The sequence below is a fragment of the Palaemon carinicauda genome, chromosome 4 (genome assembly GCF_036898095.1).
Source record: "Palaemon carinicauda isolate YSFRI2023 chromosome 4, ASM3689809v2, whole genome shotgun sequence".
Lineage (NCBI taxonomy): Eukaryota > Metazoa > Arthropoda > Malacostraca > Decapoda > Palaemonidae > Palaemon > Palaemon carinicauda.
Genome location: NC_090728.1, coordinates 93,992,816 through 94,012,011, shown reverse-complemented (window position 1 = coordinate 94,012,011; position 19,196 = coordinate 93,992,816). Strand labels below are relative to the sequence as shown.

At 42.9% G+C, this 19,196-nt stretch overlaps 1 protein-coding gene across 1 annotated transcript in view; it reads left to right on the top strand.

Annotated features, from left to right (window-relative positions):
* The window catches only part of LOC137640065 (uncharacterized), a 201,513-nt gene that overhangs the window by 11,377 nt on the left and 170,940 nt on the right, over window positions 1–19,196 (top strand). The gene's annotated exons all lie outside the window — the stretch shown is intronic.

Sequence of the window (19,196 nt, the reverse complement as noted above, 5' to 3'; positions counted from 1 at the left end):
GGTACTCCAGTACTTCTTGTCAACACCACCTCAATTTTTCCTCTGTCGTGCCTCCGGCTAGACCTACATGGATACGCTGTTGATTCTGGAGTTATTGTTCACGATTTGGTGATGTATTTGCTCTAGAGTTTAGCCTTCGCTATTCAGGAAGCTTTATCATTAGCTTAGCAAGTTTTTTTTGGAATTAATTTGATTTAATTTTGGTGACGAAGAGAGTATGAACTCTCTTTCACTTTTAAATGGCCGACCCTTCCCTTAGACGGAAGTGTTGGTGTCGAAGAGAGTATAGACTCTCTTTCTTAATTTTGCTCAACAAAGTTATAGATTTATTTTATCTCTCCGCCTTTTATAGGCCTCTTCGATTAACTTCCTTTTATTATAAACTTATTAAAATTAATTTTTATGTTTTGTTTATATGCGACCTTTCCTAATAGTAGGCGGTCTTTTCTTGGAACCGAAGTTAATTAACATTGAGCCCGTCATTTCGTTTTTACCTGTTAACATTTTATGCTATTTTAATGTTTTTGAAAGATTTTCTTTGATAGTCTCGTACTGTTTTCAAAGTTGAACTAACGTTTTGTTTTGTCTCTGCAGTTGTTCACGTTCAGAACGTTCAACTTGCGCTCTATCGTTACGATAGAGAGAGAGTTCACGGTTTCACGTTGCAGTAAGAGTAAACCGATTCTAGCGTTTTGTTCATTCTTTCTTAGCTTAAATGGTTTTAATTCTAATAAAGGAACATTTTATTTGGGAAATCTTTCAGTTTTTTTCCTTTAACAATAATATGTTTTAACGATATATATAATTGGGCTCTTCTCTCAGGTTCTAAGTCAAGAGAGAGAGAGAGAGATAGAGACGGAGGGAGAGAGAGGAGGGTAAACGTTTCGTTCAAGCGGGTAACGTTGTTATCGTTTTTGCTCTTCTCCCTAGTCTCTTTTGGGGAAGAAGGTAAACGTTTCTAGAGTTTTATTCTTGTTCCCAGGCTTTATGCGGTGAGAGATTTTAAACGTAGTTTATTTGATCTAGTGTTTAGTCTCTTTTCCAGCCACTGAATTATTTATCTTTCATTATGTTTTTCTGTTACATTGTAATACTGTTTTCGCAATTACTAACTTTTAATGAAGGATAGAATTGCGTGTTTCAGGTACAAACCACTTAAAGTTTCGAGTTCAGTGAAATAAGTGCAAACAGAAAATCAAAAGTAATAAAGTGATAAGCGCAAAGTGTTACAGTGTTGCGTTCGAGGGTTCGTCTGTTCGTGCCAGTTGTTCGCCTAGTCTGGGACCTCTTACAAGCTCCCAAGCCCAGGGGAGAAGTAACGTTGAAGGACTTATGGGTTCATCAGGCCTTGATCGACGAACAGACGTTTCCCTCCGTGGTTTCGGGTGTAACCAACTCACGTAGCCGACGTGATCACCCCACCCACACAAAGACGAGAGAGCCCATTTATTCCTCGTCTGCGGAAGAGGTTTCTCGCAGAAACCATGGACCAAATCTTGCAGCTTTTAAGTGCAAGTCGGTCCCTTCCGCGCAAGTCCAACTCCTAGGTGTAGCCAATTAGCACTGGGTCAGTTCGGACTTGCTGCAGTACGACAACTGCACACCTCCCAGAGAGGCAAGGTGGTACCGCAACAGGCAGTAACTCCGTCTGTTGCCGCACCAGCTGTTTTAGACCCTCAGTCTCAACGGACAGTAGCTCCGTTTGTTGTTGTCTTTCATAGACCCTAGTGGTCTAGGCTGCAGACAATGCAGTCTCAGCTTGCGGTTTTGATGCAGGAGTTTCGGGCAGAGAAGGTTAGCACACCTCCTCCTGCGAGCGCTCCTCCACCTCTGCGCAGTCCACCTTGCCAGATGTATGATGTTGAGGCTCCTCCATGCGTGAGCTGCCGCATTGGGAGTTGCCAGGTACCAGCGCTATGCAGCAACCTCCACTTTCCTTGAGGCAGGAGCCTCATGCTTTGCAGCAACCTCCTCTACCCATGAGGCAGGAGCCTCATGCGTTGCGGCAACCTCCTCCATCCTTGAGGCAGCAGCCTCATGCGTTGCGGCAACCTCCACCATCCTTGAGGCAACAGCCTCATGCTATGCGGCAACCGCCTCAACTCTTGAGGCAAGAGCCTCTCTCTGCGCAGCTACCTCCTCAACCCTTGAGGCAGACGCAACTCTTGAGGCAGGAACCTCATGCTATGAGGAGCCTCATGCTATGCGGCATCCTCCTCAACCCATGAGGCAGGAGCCTCATGCTATGCGGCAACCTCCTCTAACCATGAGGCAGGAGCCTCATGCTATGCGGCATCCTCCTCAAACCATGAGGCAGGAGCCTCATGCTATGTGGCATCCTCCTCAATCCATGAGGCAGGAGCCTCATGCTATGAGGAGCCTCATGCTTTGTGGCTTCCTCCTCAACCCATGAGGCAGGGACCTCATGCTATGAGGAGCCTCATGCTATGCGGCATCCTCCTCAACCCATGAGGTAGGAGCCTCATGCTATGCGGCAACCTCCTCTACCCATGAGGCAGGAGCCTCATGCTATGTGGCATCCTCCTCAACCCATGAGGCAGGAGCCTCATGCTATGCGGCATCCTCCTCAACCCATGAGGCAGGAGCCTCATGCTATGAGGAGCCTCATGCTATGCGGCACCCTCCTCAAACCATGAGGCAGGAGCCTCATGCTATGCGGCAACCGCCTCAACCCATGAGGCAGGAGCCTCATACTATGCGGCATCCTCCTCAACGCATGCGGCATGAGCCTCATCCCTTGCAGCATGAGCCTCATCCCATGCAGCATGAACCTCATACCATGCAGCATGAGCCTCATCCCATGCAGCATGAGCCTCATCCCATGCAGCATAAGCCGCACGCCATGCAACATGCTCTGCTTACCTTACAGCATGCTCTACATACAGCATGCTCTGCATACAGCATGCTCTGCATACCTTACCGCATGCTCCTCAGTCACACATCTTTGGTTGTTGCCAACTCACAAGACTGTCAAGCAGTTTCATAACGTTGCCTTCTAGTCTGCTGCTTTTGCACCAGTGAAACCCTCACTGAGAGAACTTAGCTTTTCTCGGATATGGTTCCTGTAGATGAGAAAGTGCTATTCTCCCTCCTTCTGATATTCCCTTGAGGACTCTGTCATTTGGAGAGGAGCCTTTAGCTGCTTAGCCTCCTATGGACTTTTATTTAAGCATAGCATGCTTCCAGGGAGGGTAATGGTTCCACTTCAGTCGCTAACCCCGTCTGTTACCACACCTGCTCCCATAGACCTTGAGCTTTGTTGCAAGACATGCAGTCCAAGCTTAGTCCTTGTTAGAGGACTTTTTGTTTACGGAGTCTGTGTGTCACTGGGAACAACCTGATAAGGAGTTGTCTGTACAACCCAGACAGTCTAGACAGTTTCGGGTTGTCGCTGTACTTCCTCGCTTCCCCATGGTTGACAGTTCACAGACTGTGCACCAGTACCATGATCTTGTGTCCGGTTCCGTCAGACGACTGGCTTTTAAGAGCTCCCACAAGTCGTCGCTGTCTGGAGATTCTCAGATGGACTATGGATCTGACCAAGGAACTGGGCCTCCTGGTCAATTTTGAGGAGTCCCAGCTCGTCCCATCCCAGACCATTGTCTACCTGGGTATGGATCTTCAGAGTCGAGCTTTTCGGGCTTTTCCGTCGGCCCCAAGGATCTACCAAGCCCTAGAATGCATCCAGAGCATGCTGAGAAGGAACCGATGCTCAGTCAGGTAGTGGATGAGTCTAACAGGGACACTTTCATCGCTGGCCCTGTTCATCGAGTTAGGGAGACGCCACCTCCGCCCCCTTCAGTATCATCTAGCTGCTCACTGGAGAAAGGACATGACGCTAGAGACGGTCTCAGTTCCTGTTTCCGAAGAGAGGAGGTCTACTCTCACGTGGTGAAAGAACAGCTTTCTTCTCAAGGAAGTCTACCTTTGGCTGTTCAGAAACCCGACCGCCGTCTCTTCTCTGACGCATCAGACACGGGCTGGGGTGCGACTTTGGACGGACAGGAATGCTCGGGAACATGGAATCAGGAGCAAAGGACACTTCACATCAATTGCAAGGAGCTGTTGGCGGTTCATCTGGCCTTGATAAACTTCAAGTCCCTCCAGCTTAACAAGGTGGTGGAGGTGGACTCTGACAACACCACAGCCTTGGCTTACATCTCCAAGCAGGGAGGGACTCATTCGTGGAAGTTGTTCTAGATCGCAAGGGACCTCCTCATCTGGTCAAAAGATCGAAAGCTCACGCTGGTAACGAGGTTCATTCAGGGCGATATGAATGTCATGGCAGATCGCCTCAGCCGGAAGGGTCAGGTCATCCCCACAGAGTGGACCCTTCACAAGAATGTTTGCAGCAGACTTTGGGCCCTGTGGGGTCATCCAACCATAGATCTGTTCGCTACCTCGATAACCTAGAGGCTCCCGTTGTATTGTTCTCCGATTCCAGACCCAGCAGCAGTTCACGTGGATGCTTTTCTGCTGGATTGGTCCCATCTCGACCTGTATGCATTCCCGCCGTTCAAGATTGTCAACAGGGTACTTCAGAAGTTCGCCTCTCGCAAAGGGACACGGCTGACGTTGGTTGGCTCCGCTCTGGCCCGCGAGAGAATGGTTCATAGAGGTACTGCAATGGCTGGTCGACATTCCCAGGACTCTTCCTCTAGGAGTGGACCTTCTACGTCTACCTCACGTAAAGAAGGTACACCCAAACCTCCACGCTCTTCGTCTGACTGCCTTCAGACTTTCGAAAGACTCTCAAGAGCTAGGGGCTTTTCGAAGGAGGCAGCCAGAGCGATTGCCAGAGCAAGGAGGACATCCACTCTCAGAGTCTATCAGTCTAAAGGGGAAGTCTTCCGAAGCTGGTACAAGGCCAATGCAGTTTCCTCAACCAGTACCACTGTAACCCAGATTGCTGACTTCCTGTTACATCTAAGGAACGTAAGATCCCTTTCAGCTCCTACGATCAAGGGTTACAGAAGTATGTTGGCAGCGGTTTTCCGCCACAGAGGCTTGGATCTTTCCTCCAACAAAGATCTACAGGACCTCCTTAGGTCTTTTGAGACCTCAAAGGAACGTCGGTTGTCCACTCCAGGCTGGAATCTAGACGTGGTCCTAAGGTTCCTTATGTCATCAAGATTTGAACCTCTCTAATCAGCCTCTTTTAAGGACCTCACATTTAAAAACTCTTTTCCTCGTGTGCTTGACAACAGCTAAAAGAGTAAGTGAGATCCACGCCTTCAGCAGGAACATAGTTTTCACATCTGAAATGGCTACATGTTCCTTGCAGCTCGGTTTTTTGCTAAAACGAGCTTCCTTCACGTCCTTGGCCTAAGTCGTTCGAGATCCCAAGCCTGTCCAACTTGGTGGGGAACGAACTGGAGAGAGTACTTTGCCAGTTAGAGCTCTTAGGTACTATCTAAAAAGGTCATAACCTTTACGAGGACAATCAGAAGCCTTATGGTGTGCTATCAAGAAGCCTTTTCTTCCAAGGTCTAAGAACTCAGTTTCTTACTAATTCAAGCTCCTGATTAGGGAAGCACATTCTCATCTGAAGGAAGAAGACCTTGCTTTGCTGAAGGTAAGGACACATGAAGTGAGAGCTGTGGCTACTTCAGTGGCCTTCAAACAGAACCGTTCTCTGCAGAGTGTTATGGATGCAACCTATTGGAGAAGCAAGTCAGTGTTCGCATCATTCTATCTTAAAGATGTCCAGTCTCTTTACGAGAACTGCTACACCCTGGGACCATTCGTAGCAACGAATGCAGTAGTAGGCGGGGGCTCAGCCACTACATTCCCATAATCCCATAACCTTTTTAACCTTTCTCTTGAATACTTGTTATGGGTTGTACGGTCGGCTAAGAAGCCTTCCACATCCTTGTTGATTTGGCGGGTGGTCAATTCTTTCTTGAGAAGCGCCAAGGTTAAAGGTTGTGATGAGGTCCTTTAGTATGGGTTGCAGCCCTTTATACTTCAGCACCTAAGAGTCGTTCAGCCTCCTAAGAGGACCGCTACGCTCAGTAAGGAAGACGTACTTAATAAAGGCAGAGTAATGGTTCAAGTCGTCTTCCTTACCAGGTACTTATTTATTTTATGTTATTTTTGAATAACTAATAAAATGAAATACGGGATACTTAGCTTCTTTGTTAACATGTATGCTGGTCTCCACCCACCACCCTGGGTGTGAATCAGCTACATGATTATCGGGTAAGATTAATATTGAAAAATTTTATTTTCATTAGTAAAATAAATTTTTGAATATACTTACCCGATAATCATGATTTAATTGACCCACCCTTCCTCCCCATAGAGAACCAGTGGACCGAGGAAAAAATTGAGGTGGTGTTGACAAGAAGTACTGGAGTACCTGACCACAGATGGCGCTGTTGTGTGCACCCCCACCTGTATAGCGATCGCTGGCGTATCCCGACCGTAGATTTCTGTCGGCAACAGAGTTGACAGCTACATGATTATCGGGTAAGTATATTCAAAAATTTATTTTACTAATGAAAATAACATAATTAGGTTCACTGCACCTCTCAGCTAGATGCCTTTTAGCTCCAAAATCATGTGAAAAGTATTTGTTCCTACACAAATACAAATTTCAATCCTTTAATAAGAGTACTGTATGCTTTCAGCAAAGATGGAATTCACCTTTTAAAATTCATAATGAGGAGATAGTAGTTACTGCCAGGTGGTGAGTGGGCCCCGTCCACCCGACAGGTCACTGAGCAGCCACTTTGTTTCCAGCCACTTTATAATATAGATGTGCATCTGGCTTTCCTCATTTGGCTGTTTTAATCTTTATCTTTTTCTTTTAGATAAATGTGTTTATTGATCATCATGTGCGAGGGATATTTAGCGGGAAGAATTTGCAGTTATCAGTTATTTTCCTTTAACTGTATGTAGCCTCTATGACAGTTTTCTGTATAAACTTGTTGATATCCATATTCTTGCTCTTGTAAGACAACATTTTTAAATATTAACTTCCCTGGTAGTTACATATATAGAGCTTTATCGCGCCGATTCGTCGCGCGCACGGCAGAAATTCAAAATTTGCGGCAATCGCCGATAGGTGGTCAGGTGATTATACCAGTGCTCCCTCTATCCAGGTACAGTACCTGGAACCATTCCCATTTGTCCTCAGAAATTCCCTGCCCTCGTTCTAGCAACACGTTGGAAATTCGCTCTATTTTGATTGGGTTTGCTTTAACTACAAATTGGTGAAGTACCCATTGCTTTTTTTTTTTTTTTTTTTTGGTTGATGGCTTTTGCTGATATTGGATTTTCATTTCTTTTTCACACGAATAAGATAGATTTTGTTGGTCCGACTTGGACAGTTTATTTTAACTTGTTTTCTGGATTTTCAAGATGGCTGCCTCTGTTGTTAGATTTTGTGCGAAGGGGTGCAAGACTGGCTTCCAAAAGCTGCTCTTGATCCCCACACAGTATGTAGAAATGCAGAGGGTATGTGTGTACTTTTCTTTTTCTTTTGGAATATGATCGCTATGTTTGTAAGCTTGAAAGGGATAGGATCAGGAATTTTTCCCCCTACTGTAAAAACTAACGAACCAACTCTTTAGACATGATGGTGGAAGGAAATCATTCCGCCAGGACTATGACGTCACACATCATGTGACGTAAACTGTACGAAGAATGACTTGCAAATATGTAAATTCATTTCTTTTTCTTGCAAGGAATGTAAAGAAAATACTAACTTACAAAGCATAAGTATTTAATTTTTATAATGTAAGGGAAATATATTATTTTTAAGTAAATATTTGTCCTATTAGTATACTTTCTTTAGATAATCATCGATCTATTATCAGAGATTAAAACTAGCTTACAGTCAATTTACGCTACGTAGTACTCATGACGATCGTTACAGTTCCACAAATACTTTGTATCGTTATTTAATATTTCGTATTGGCAATACTAATTTTAATCGTATAGCCTATTGAATTCTCATTCTAGCCCTTGGCGAAAGATTAGAATCTCTCGCAGCGGGCAGGCCTAAATTATGGTCTGATGTGAAAGAGTTAAAAGTGCTAGTTTCAGTGCTTAAATCAGTGCAGTGGAGGGTGCGGCTGCTCGGACCTTTCATTCTCCTAGCCCTGGACCTCTTCCATGCTCCCCAACCCCTGGGATAAGGAAGGTCGACAGGCGAAGGGAGGCGAGAGGCGTTAGCCCCCAAGTAGTTGTCCTCTCGTGCGTACCTGTTGACGCTTCCCAGGACGCTCGCCCTCGCCATGGGAAAGGCGATTTAAAAGTGTTATCTTCGCCGTCAGATGACGCAGCTGACAGATGAGACTGGCGTCTTACGTTTTTCTCTTCCTGTTACACAAGAAGAGAGTTGCTCGTCATGACGCTCAAGCGTCAAGATTCTAAACGCCTTGACGCCTAGCGTCAGAAAGCCAAGCGTCAAGGTTTCATGATGCCGAGCGTCAAAGAGTTGGACTACATCATGCCAAGCGTCGAGTAGTTGGAAGTCAGAACTGTTACGAGAAGTAAGAGCCTCGGACGTCATGAAACAGAGCGTCGAGATCGTGAACGTCGTAGTTCAGAGCGTCAAGATCGCGTATGTCATAGTTCCGAGCGTCTAGCGTTGGAACAACGTGACGCCAGGTGTCATGATATTGGACTACTTGTCGCCAGAAGTCAGGATAAGACCTAAGTTAGGACAGCGAGATGCTGACTCGCCGCAAGTTGCAGCGCTCATAGTCGCTCCCTCCCAGCAAGCTGGACGCGTGACGGGAGGTGACAAGGATCGTGACGCTCCCTCGCAGCATGCTGGACGCACGCAAGCATGGCGCTCCCTTGCAGCATGCTGGACGCATGCATGACGCATGCAAGCAGGACGAGGCTTGTGATTCCCCCACTCGTTCAACATCGGAAATCGCCAATCCTTTGGAAGAGATCTCAGAGGAGGGGACGCAAGAAACTCTTCATGAAGTGGATCTGTAAAGATTACAGTGAACCCTCGCTACTTCGCGGTTCGACCATCGCGGATTCACCACTTCGCGGATTTTTTCCATAACCCATATATATACAGTAATATATATATATATATATATATATATATATATATATATATATATATATATATATATATATATATATATATATATATATATATATATATATATGTATGCATGTATTTATGTATATATGTAGGTATGTATATGTGTATACATATATATATATATATATATATATATATATATATATATATATATATATATATATATATATATATATATATATATATATATATATATATATATATATATATATATATATATATATATATATATATATATAAATAAACACATATATCTTCCTACTTTAGATATATATATATATATATATATATATATATATATATATATATATATATATATATATATATATATATATATATATATATATATATACTGTATATATAAACACACACATATATCTTCCTACTTTAGATATATATATATATATATATATATATATATATATATATATATATATATATATATATGTATATATGTATATATGTATATATGTATATATATATATATATATATATATATATATATATATATATATATATATATATATATATATATATATATATATATATATATATATATATATCTAAAGTAGGAAGATGTGATGTGGTTCTAAGGGAAAAGTGGAAAAGTATGGGAAATAGGTCTGGGTAATAAGCAAAGCTCTACCTCCAGTTTGTTTCTACATTATGATCAGAGATAAATGTAAACAAAACATTAGTTGCCTTTTTTTATCGTGCTTTTTAGCATGTTTAGGAAATGCATGATATAAAATCACCTTTAATATTTGTGCCTGTTTTAGTTTAGGGTACTGTAGTACATGCATTAAGTGTTCTGTACATTAAAGGGTAGTTTGTTAACAGTACTACGTACAAGGGAAGGTTTTAAAAGTCTGAATATACATGTTGAATAAATAGGTAAATATGGTGTCACTACTTCGCGGATTTTCACCTATCGCGGCTGCGACTGGAACCTATCTACCGCGATAAACGAGGGTTCACAGTATCAACCATCAAGGGATACCACAGCATGCTAGCTTCAGTCACAGAGATATTGACGTGTTGGGAGACAAGGATCTCTCGGATCTCATAAGGTCCTTTGAGACAGTTAGAGGAAGGACAACCCAACCCCCACTTGGAATTTGGATGTAGTCCTGATGTTTTTAACCTCGAGCAGGTTTGAACCTCTCGACAAGGCTTCATGGAAGGATCTCACTAAGAAGACCCTATTCCTGGTTGCGTTGGCAATAGCCAAGAGGATAGGAGAATTGCAAGCCTTTAGCAAAAATGCAGGCTTCAATGGAGAGAATGCAGTCTGCTCGCTGCAACTAGGTTTTCTCGCCAAGAATGAGAATCCTTCTCAGCCATGGCCCAGATCCTTTACCATACCAGGGTTAACTCATTTAGTAGGGCAGGAAAAGGAGAGAGGCCTTTGTCCAGTTAGGGCCCTAAAATTTTATCTGCAGAGGGCCAAAAAACATGAGGGGACAGGCAGACAACCTCTGGTGCTCGGTGAAGAAACCTTCGTTACCCTTGTCAAAGAATGCACTGGCATTCCTTATCAAGGATTTAATAAGAGAAGCTCGCCAGAACTGTGACGAGAAAAGGTTCCCAATCCTCAAAGTCAAAGCACATGAAGTAAGAGCTGTGGCAATTTCGATGGCTTATAGACACAACAAGTCTATGAAAGCGATTTTGGAAGCGACATTCTGGTGAAGCAAATCAATCTTCGCAGATTGTTACCTAAAAGAGGTACAGACCCAATATGAGGATTGTTGTTCCCTGGGTCTGTATGTTGCCTCTGGCGCCATAATTGGAGAAGGTGCTACTGCCTCTAACCTATAAACTTGTTTATACCCGAGCTGCCTTGGGCCAGGTCTTTCTCCTCAAGGGTCTAGATCTAGGAACTTCCTGGCAGATTTCGATGCTCATCAAAAGCTTCGAACAATCGTGTTCTTCCCATTCCTCTAGAGTGCCGCAGTGGGACGTGGCCAGAGTTCTTAAGGCTTTGTCTGAGCCTCCCTTCGAGCCCCTCAGGGACATTCTGGACAAAGAGCTCACCCTCAAGACTGTCTTCCGCTTCGGCTAAGCGAGTGAGCGAACTCCATGGGATGTCGTACGAGGTCTCGCACGCGAAATGTTGGAAGGAGTTGGTTCAAGTTCCTGCCCGATTTCGTGGCCAAGACGCAGAACCCAGCCTCCTGGGACCCTAGGTTTGAGGGATTTTCAGTGCCAGCGATTCTGCGATCGGACAGCCCAAGGGATTTGTAGCTATGCCCGGTCAGGGCAGTTAGAAAATACCTGGAAAGGACAGCCAGGCTTCGCCCTGGGATTAAGAGTCTGTTCGTCTCCTCGGGCATGGTGAAGAAAGCAGTGTCCAGGAACACTATCTCCTTCTGGTTACGGCAAGTGATTAAGAGAGCCTATGACAGTGCCGGAGTCTCGGTGTTGGGTAAGCCGAGACCCCATGATATTAGGGGCCTGAGCACTTCGCTAGCCTTCGAGAAGAACATGGCTGTGGGCCAGATCCTGAAGGCGGGCACATGGTCCAGGCAGTCCACCTTTACCCACTACCTGAAGGACTGTACTAGGAAGTCCCTGGACTGCTTCTCCATTGGGCCGATCATTTCTGCGCTCCAAAAGGTTTAAGGTTGAAGCCCGTGGAAAGTAATTCCAAGCGACATAAGTTCCTTCCTTACTTTTCCCCCCTTGTCCCCACTTCCCCTCCATTCCCTTTTTCCCTTACCCCTCCCATGTGTGAAACGTTCAGTGGAGACGCCCATGTCCGGAGATCCTTACAGAGGTGAGTTACTTAGACACTAAATAGTTTTTTGCGTAGTTCTCCCCAAGTCTCATATCCCGTTAGTGGTCAGAAGAACCTAGCCTCTTATCTAGGTTCAATCTTTATTATCCAGCAGGTCTCTCGGCCCGTAAGACCACCCCGCCTCCTAAAGTATAAGTCTCCTAAGAAAGTAGTTCGAAGTAAGTACTCCGTGGTGGAACAAATCACAAATTTTAAGTAATTTTTATTTTTCCTAACAGTACTTACCTCGAACTACTTTCGGATTATGGCCCACCCATCCTTCCCCGAGTGTCTTACAGGACTTTGATACCATATTTATCAAAAACTTACTGGTGACCGAGACCTGGCCACGCGCTCTCGCTGACCCGGGTCACCTCAGGGCGAGTATTCATCCGCCACAGAGGGACCCATTATAGAAAACGGAGATAGGGGAGACTACACAAAATTCTGGTCGGTTGGGAGGAGAATCCCAGATACTCCTAAGAAAGTAGTTCGAGGTAAGTACTGTTAGGAAAAATACAAATTACAGTGAACCCTCGTTTATCGCGGTAGATAGGTTCCAGACGCGGCCGCGATAGGTGAAAATCCGTGAAGTAGTGACACCATATTTACCTATTTATTCAACATGTATATTCAGACTTTTAAAACCTTCCCTTGTACGTAGTACTGTTAACAAACTACCCTTTAATGTACAGAACACTTAATGCATGTACTACAGTACCCTAAACTAAAACAGGCACAAATATTAAAGGCAATTTTATATCATGCGTTTTCTAAACACGCTAAAAAGCACGTTAAAAAAAGGCAACCAATGTTTTGTTTACATTTATCTCTGATCATAATAAAGAAACAAACTGGAGGTAGAGCTTTGCTTATTACCCAGACATATTTCCCATACTATTCCCTTAGAACTACATCACATTTTCCTACTTTAGATATATATATATATATATATATATATATATATATATATATATATATATATATATATATATATATATATATATATATATATATATATATATATATATATATATACAGTGATACCTCGGTAGTCGAACGACTCTATACTCGAACAATTCGGAGTTCGACCAAAATTTTCGAGAAATTTTTGCTGCGGTGCTCGACCAAAAATTCGGTACTCGACCAGCCGAACACGTGACGACCGCATGGGCTTTGTGATGATCGCGCCATCTCGGCCACTCTCGCTTGTTCGGGAAGCATCAGTTCTCTCGAGAGCGTCACTCAGACAACGCGCGATCAGCATTCGTTGTGATTTAGTGATTTTCAGTGCTTTTAATTGCTTTTTTAGCTTTCATAATGAGTCCCAAGAAAGTAATGAGTGTTAAGGGGAAGGAGAAGAGGAAAACAGTGCGAACAACGATCGAGTTGAAGAAGGAAATTATAGCGAAATATGAGAATGGTGTACGAGTGTCCGATTTAGCGGTAGAATACGGAATGGCGAAGTCGACCATTTCTACGTTTTTAAAGCATAAAGAAATGATTAAGAAGGCGAATGTTGCAACGGGAGTTACGGCGGTAACTAAGCAAAGGCCACAAGTGATTGAGGAGATGGAAAAGTTGCTTTTAATATTTATTAAAGAAAAACAGTTGGCCGGGGAAAGTGTTAGTGAAGCGTTCATTTGTGAAAAAGCGTTGCATATCTATGAAGAATTAGTGAAGAAAAGTCCGAGTACCAGTGAAAGTGATTCATTTACATTTAAAGCGAGCAGGGGTTGGTTTGAAAAGTTTCGTAATAGAACAGGTATTCATCGTGTTACTAGGCATGGGGAGGCAGCTAGTTCGGATCAAATTGCAGCCGATAAATACGTGGGGGAATTCGATCGGTACATAAATGAACAAAATTTGATCGCACAACAAGTCTTTAATTGTGATGAGACTGGGTTATTTTGGAAGAAAATGCCAGCCAATACGTACATTACCAAGGACGAGACGAAGATGCCAGGTCACAAGCCAATGAAAGATAGGCTAACATTGTTGCTGTGTGCAAATGCAAGTGGCGATTGCAAGATCAAACCCTTGTTAGTGTACCACTCGGACAACCCCCGGGTGTTCAAACGAAATAATATTTGTAAAAGTGCACTACCAGTTATGTGGCGCTCGAACACTAAATCTTGGGTCACAAGACAATTCTTTACTGAGTGGATAAACGAAGTGTTTGCCCCCCAGGTTAAGGCTTACCTCATTGAAAAGAGCTTGCCAATGAAATGTCTTCTGGTTATGGACAATGCTCCTGCACATCCTCCAGGTCTCGAGGATGACTTGAAAGAAGAATACAGCTTTATCAAAATCAAATTCTTGCCCCCCAATACTACTCCCATACTCCAGCCCATGGACCAACAGGTCATTTCAAACTTCAAAAAACTCTATACCAAGGCCCTTTTCAGAAAGTGTTTTGAAGTGACCAGTGACACGAAGTTGACCCTAAAGGAATTCTGGAAGGAACACTTCAGCATCCTCAACTCTGTTAACATGATTGACCAAGCTTGGCGAGGTGTGACCTATAGGACATTGAACTCTGCCTGGCGTAAGCTGTGGCCATCATGTGTCACAGAGAGGGAGTTTGAAGGTTTCCAACCAGAGGCGGGTCCAAGCACTGCTACCCCTGTAATTTCTGATGACACTGATGTCGTTGAGGAAATTGTTGTCATGGGCAGGAGTTTGGGGCTTGAGGTCGACAAGGATGATATTGATGAGCTTGTAGAAAGCCATTCTACCGAGTTGACTGTGGAGGAATTGTTGCACCTGCAACAACAACAGCAGCAGGATCTGATTGTGGAGCAGGAATCTTCAGAAGAGGATGAGGTAAGGGAGGATGTTCCAAGTTCTCTCATCAATGAAATTTGTTCCAAGTGGGCAGATGTGCAGGCTTTTGCTGAAAAATACCACCCAGAAATTGCAGTAGCAAACCGGGCAGTGCATATGTTTAATGATAGTGTCATGTATCATTTTCGAAGAATACTGCAGAGGAGGAAGAAACAATTAACAATAGACCAGTTTTTCACAAAAGAAAAGAAAGCTGCTACATCAAAGCCTGTTTCTCCTCCAAAGAAGAGACAAAGAAGAGAAGAAACCCCTGAAATAGATCTGCCCACCCTTTCATTGGAGAGAGAAACAACTCCTGAAGGAGAACTACCCCGCCACATCATGGAAGGGGACTCTCCTTCCAAGCAGTAACCTCCCCCTTCCATCCTCTCCACATCCATCCCTGTATGCCATCGAACCGCTGCTCAAAGGTATGTTCACTACAGTACAGAAAATGGTTTAAAATTGTTTTATTTTAGTACAGTAAATGGTTTAAAATTGTTTTATAGGATTTTCTGACCAATTTCATACACATTTAGATAATTATTGTTGTTTAGGTACACGTTTTATTAATATTTTGGGCCTGTTCGAGTGCTTGGGAACGGAATAGAATATATACCATTATTTCTTATGGGGAAAAAAAATTCGGTACTCGAACAAATCGGAGGTCGAACACGGATCTCGAACGGATTATGGTCGAGTACCGAGGTATCACTGTATATATATATATATATATATATATATATATATATATATATATATATATATATATATATATATATATATATATATATATATATATATATATATATATATATATATATATATATATGTGTGTGTGTGTGTGTGTGTGTGTGTATATATACAGTATATATATATTTATATGTATACACATATACATACCTACATACAGTATATACATACATACATATATACATAAATACATGCATATATATATATATATATATATATATATATATATATATATATATATATATATATATATATATACAGTGAACCCTCGTTTATTGCGGTAGATAGGTTCCAGACGCGGGCGCGATAGGTGAAAATCCGCGAAGTAGTGACATCATATTTACCTATTTATTTAACATGTATATTCGGACTTTTAAAACCTTCCCTTGTACGTAGTACTGTTAACAAACCACCCTTTAATGTACAGAACACTTAATGCATGTACTACAGCACCCTAAACTAAAACAGGCACAAATATTAAAGGCGATTTTATATCATGCGTTTCCTAAACACCTAAAAAGCACGATAAAAAATGGCAACCAATGTTTTGTTTACGTTCAATTCTGATCATAATGAAGAAACAAACTCATTTAGTGTACACATATATGTATAGGTTAGTTTTTGCATCGATTATATTGATTATACAGTACTGTATGTTGATTTTTTTATTACCAATGTTTTAGTTTACGTATTTTTCTTAGGACTTCCAAATGAAATCTTTTTCTTTATGACGCCGCCTGAAACGACGGCGTGTACGCTCAGTAAACAACCACGCTCAGAACAAACAAGGCATTTAACGCGCATGATGATAGTGATAAATAATGATACAGTACATACAGTATTTACAGTAAAAGCATTTACAAAATATGTTACCTTACAAATATAAATTATACAGTACTTGTACGTAGCAAAGCAGGAAAACAATTTGAGAGAGAGAGAGAGAGAGAGAGAGAGAGAGAGAGAGAGAGAGAGAGAGAGAGAGAGAGAGAGAGAGAGAGAGAGAGAGAGAGAGAGAGAGAGAGATTGTTTTACGTACGTAAATGTAAATTTTAAACAAAAAAAATATGATAGGTTACAACATGTAGACTTTTAAAACCTTCCCTTTAACTTAATGCATACAGTACGTACATTACTAAACTATAAAACAGGTTAAAGTAAAAAATAAAGATTGTTACTGTACTCACCACGAAAGAAGTTGAAGAAAAACTTGAATGGTGATGGCGATGAATTTGCTGCACAGTAGAAATGATGATGATGAAGCTGATGATGTGTTCTACTGTGCAGTCAATGATAGTATTTTACGTCTCTTCAGACGGAGGTGTCTTTTCCTGGGACACCTCTTCAACTTCTTCCTGGGAAACTTCTTCAATTTCTTCCGAAGGCGTACTAGCAGGAGGAACTGGCTCTTTTTTGCGAGGCTGGAAGAACATTGTGATCGGAAGTTGTTGCCGCTGCTTCTTTTTTCGATCCAAGAGCATCCTGTAGGGAGTCATGATGTCATCGACCTTATTGGAGAATTGCATCGAGCGAACCATATCCTCGTCCCACTCTTGTAACATTTCTTTCGCCTCCTTGATATGGTTGCAGAACTTGGCAAGCCGTTCTAATGTTAAGCCCGTTTCTTCGACATTTTCTTGGGTCTCTTCCTGGGTACCCTCACTCTCTTCTTCACTTGCCGATTTCGTCAGGTCTTCGAGGTCTGCGTCAGTTAGGGGCTGGGAATGGCAGTCCAACAACTCGTCGACGTCTTCAGTCGTCATGTCGCCAAACCCGTCACCTCCAATTATGGCAGCCAACTGCACAGATTTCCGTATTGCAGAGTGTTGGATTTCCGACGGAGTAAATCCCTTGTCGTCGTAAACAATATCGGGCCACAGCTTCTTCCAGCTCGCATTCACGGTTGCAGGTTTCATCTCTTGAAGTGCCTTTTGAATATTCTGCAGGCACGTGGCTATGGTGTACTGCCGCCAGTACGCCTTCAAGTTGAAATCTTCATCCTCGTCATCTTGGGCAGCATCCACATACGCAACGAGGTCCGCCAAGGTATTCTTCGTGTAGAGGGCCTTGAACGCCCTGGTAACCCCCTGGTCCATCGGTTGAATTAATGACGTGGTGTTGGGTGGCAGGAACTCAACCTGAACGCCCTCACGCGACAGGTCAGTTGCGTGTCCACCAGCGTTATCCATAAGGAGAAGGATCTTGAATGGCAAGCCCTTCTCTAAGAGATATTCATGGACTTGCGGGATGAAACACTGGTGGAACCAGTTGGAGGTCAGCATCTTCGTAATCCATGCTTTTTTATTATGCATCCAGTACACGGGAAGGAGATTCTTATTTTTATTTTTCAAAGCGCGAGGATTTTTCGACTTATAAATAAGCCCCGGCTTTAACAAAAATCCAGCAGCATTACCACACATCACGAGGGTAACGCGATCCTTGAATGCCTTAAAGCCAGAGGCTTTGGCTTCCTCTTTGAACAGGAAAGTTCGCGACGGCATTCTCTTCCAAAACAAGCCAGTCTCATCCATATTAAAGACTTGTTCCGGCTTGTATCCACCTTCGGCGATAATATTCTTGAACGTCTGGTTCACGCAAGTTTCAGCAGCGGCAGTGTCAGCGGAAGCAGACTCCCCATGCAGGGAAACGCTTTTCAGGGCGAAGCGTTTCTGAAACTTCGCGAACCATCCTTTGCTTGCGGAAAAACGTTTCTGAGGCTGGGAATCAGTGGATGTCCCTGGTTGAGGATCATCTGCATCATCATCATCTTCAGCATGGTTGCCGTCGTCGTCTTTAGGTTCCTTTGCAGCAAAATTCTCATATAAGCTCAAAGCCTTTGTTTGGATGGTGTTCGTATCCAACGCTATGTTCTTCTTCCGGCAGTCGGCAATCCACACAGCTAAAGCACCTTCCATGCGTACGATCGTTTTATTACGCGTTGTAACGACTCGCTTCGCTGATCTGCTAAAGGTGATTGCAGCAGTCTTTCTAATGTTCGCCTCGTCCTTTTTGATATAGCGAACGGTGGATTCGTTGATGCCAAAATGGCGGCCGGCGGCCGCGTAACTTCTACCATCTTTTAACATGTCGAGAAGCGTAACCTTCTCAGCTATCGTCATCATCCTTCGGTGGCGTTTAGGCTCACTACCAGCCTTACTAGAAGCAGAACGCTTGGGAGGCATTGTACAGTAGGATTTAACAGAAAGTTCAACAAAAAGTTCAACTTAAAACAGTCGCACACAGCACAGATTAAACTTCACAAACTTAAGAACGTCTACTCAGCAATACGCGGAAAGAGAAAGTGAACGATCCAGCCCCGCGAGAACTTTGATGCTGCGGGTAGAAGATGCGGGCAAAACACCAATCACAGGCTAGATAACAAAACTTGAGTTCTGATTCGTCATCTATCAGCTCTTGAACCAATCACAACCCGTCTTACAGTACTATGATGCGTTGGTTACTCATAGAAGATGCCCCGCGCATAATGAACGTACGTAGATTAAGTACAATACCGTAATAATAATAAATAATGATAATAATACTGTACAGTAATAATAATAATAATAATGATAATAATAATAACAATAATAATTTTATTAACAACAACAACAATAATAATAATAATAACAATAATAATAAAAATTTACGTACGCTATTTTACGCCTCTCTCTCTCTCTCTCTCTCTCTCTCTCTCTCTCTCTCTCTCTCTCTCTCTCTCTCTCTCTCTCTCTCGTACGCTTATTC